At 40.6% G+C, this 2,887-nt stretch overlaps 1 long non-coding RNA gene across 1 annotated transcript in view; it reads left to right on the forward strand.

Moving 5' to 3' along the window:
* The window catches only part of LOC105538654, a 5,425-nt gene extending 2,925 nt beyond the window's left edge, over positions 1-2,500 (forward strand). The window contains exon 3 of the long non-coding RNA XR_001005942.1: positions 2,378-2,500. This is a non-coding gene — a long non-coding RNA (uncharacterized LOC105538654). The remainder of the gene's footprint in view (positions 1-2,377) is intronic.
* Positions 2,501-2,887: the final 387 nt, after the last annotated feature.

Below are 2,887 nucleotides of genomic sequence, written 5' to 3' on the forward strand. Positions count from 1 at the left end.
GAGCTCAGGAGTTCAAGACCAGCCTGGACGACATGGTGAAACCCCATCTCTACAAAATGTACAAACATTAGCCAGGCATGGTGGCACACACCTGTAGTTCTAGCTACTCAGGAGGCTGAGGTGGGAGGATCACTTGAGCACAGGAGGCAGGGGCTGCAGTGAGCCGAGATTGCACCGCTGCAGTCAGCCTGTGTAACAGAGCGAGACCCAGCCTCAAAACAAACAAAAGAAACACCTTTGTGTCAGAGTTAAGGTTGCTGTATGATAAAATGCTGGGGTACGGTTCTGGGTCCATTCCACATGAAGATCAAAGGCTTCCACTGGACCCAAAGGAATAATACTAGTCACTTGTGATTATTCCTCTGTAGGTTTGAAAGATGTGTCAGGCCAACTTATTGGATGCAGTTTTAATCTAAAACTCTATATACATTGTACCCCCAACTCATAGACTTCATGTATCCATGAAACACTCTTCTGTCTCGACAGTCTTAATGTGGCCCTAATAAAGCCATCCTTTTGGAGGACTCAGAAAAGGCCCCCCACAACCTCTGCAACATAATAATTATAGTAGATAACTGCTATTGAGCACTCACTGTGTGCCAGGCATTTTTCAGGTGTTGATTCATTTAATCCTCAAAACTCATTAGAGGTAGGTACTATTATAATGACAAGGTCGAGGAACAGAGATTTAGCAATTTGCCCAAATTCACATTATTAGCGGAGCTGGGATTTAAGCCCGATCTGGCTGTGGAATCTGTATTCTTAATGACCCTGCTATACTCCCTGAGATTGACCTTTTACTCCAGTTACAGGGATTGTCTTTCTCTCTCTGAAACTGCCCCCAATAAGCCATAACAATAAACTAATCAATCGTCTTGGTTATCTCTTCTTCCCAAATTTACATTTTGAAAAAAATTCAAACATGCCAGAAAGATGAAAGAATAGTACAGAATCCAATTGAAGATCAGGCACTGCATGTCATGTCTTCGTTTCCTTTCATCTAAAACATTCCTCTACTTTCTTTGATCTTTCATGACATTGGCATTTTTTAAGAGTCAAAGATCGTTGTCCTGTAAATTGTCCCACTATCTGGATTTGTCGGTTTCCTCATGATGAGATTCAAGTTCAGCATTTTTGGGAAAAATACTGCATATGTATCCTTCCTGCCTCGTAACCGCAGGTGGCCTGTAATACTAAGTTTGATCACTTGATTAAGGTGATCTTCCAGATCTCTCCATTGTAATTATTTTGCTGGGTGCAGTGGCTCACACTTGTAATCCTAGCACTGCGGAAGGCCAAGGTGGGAGGATTGCTTGAGTCCAGGAGTTCTACACCAACCTGAGCAACATGGTGAAACTCTGTCACTACTAAAACTACAAAAAAAAAAAAAAAAAAAAAAAATTAGCTGGGCATGGTGGTGCAAGTCTATACTCCCAGCTACTGAGGGGGCTGAATTTGGAGGATGACTTGAGCCCAAGTCAAGGGGGATTGAGGTTTCAATGAGTTATAATTTTGCCACTGTATTTTAGCCTGGGCAAAAGAGTGAGACCTTGTCTCATTAAAAAAATAATAATACTACTAATTTCCCCCTTGGTAATAAATAATCTGTGGGTTGGTACTTTGAGTTCAGTGAAGATCCTGTTCTCAAATGTCTTTTCACCCAAATGTGCATCAAGGATAATCCTTGTCTGAAAGAATTTTTATTAGATTGGTGGTTGCAAAGTGACACTTTGTAAAATTCTGTCATTCCTTCTACATATACTAGCTGGCATTATTTCATTGAAGAACTCCCCCTTTTTCTTTTTGAATATCACCCTTCATGGATTCTTCTTTATATTAACGATGTTGTAACTTTGTAATGTTGTTATTCTTTTGAATGGTCAGATTGTCCAGATTTGGCCAATGCTATCTCTGTTATTTTTTAACCCCACAATCCAGGTTAAACTAAGCTATTTTTAATGCCCAGAGTAATTTATAGTATTTCCCACTCCCAACAGGAATTGAGAAAGGGCCTCCAGAAGTTGGGGACTTACTCAGATTCTTCTTAGAAGTCTACCTTCTTCCTATATACTTTCAGCCCAAAGTGAGACTTCTGAGTTGGGAAGAGATACTTCTGAATTAAACTACTGATCAGTGTCACCCAATTCTAATCCCAACCACCTTTATTCTAGGCATACCATACTCACTGCCATGGTTACTGTTCGGCTGGGCACCTTTGCCCTCCTTCCTGTTGGCCTTCTGGTTCCTACCCAACTGTCCAGTCCATAGGCTTCAGTAACACCTTTTTGCCCACCCCTGTGGTAGTGTTGGCCTGCCTCCTTTACCTACTCAAGTAACTGCTTTACCACTAATTTTTGTTCTCTGTTTTCATCTATAGGATCTTACCTAACCATATGGCCTGCTGCCTCTGCCAATTTAAAAACAGCATTGAGGCTGTCGGCAAGACAGTCAAGCTGCATTGCAACAGTGCATGTCTGACAAACACCATACGTTGTTGTGAGTCCAAATTGCCTGATGATCAATTGTTACATTATTTTAAGTATTTGTTTTTAAACTTTTTATGTTTAATGATGATAAAATTTTATGATATTATTGCTTTTTTATTTACTCATTCAGAGTTAAACTCCCTCAATTTCTGAACTATTCCCTTGCTGAGAGTCAGGTTCTCAGTTATGATTACAAAATTTAATAACAGAACTGTTCCATATGCACAAAGGACCAAAACAAAGGAATGGGAAGGCTAGGGAGTAACAGTAACATCCACACACTGTGTACTGTGCTGTCTGCTTGGTGCTTTGCCCCCAGTGATAATCTCTTCATACAGTGCAATGTAGTTTGTAAGCTGGTTTTATATCCATGAGGTCTCGAGTACTCTCGGCCTTGTAGG

Source organism: Mandrillus leucophaeus, unplaced genomic scaffold (genome assembly GCF_000951045.1).
Source record: "Mandrillus leucophaeus isolate KB7577 unplaced genomic scaffold, Mleu.le_1.0 Scaffold1968, whole genome shotgun sequence".
Classification (NCBI taxonomy): domain Eukaryota; kingdom Metazoa; phylum Chordata; class Mammalia; order Primates; family Cercopithecidae; genus Mandrillus; species Mandrillus leucophaeus.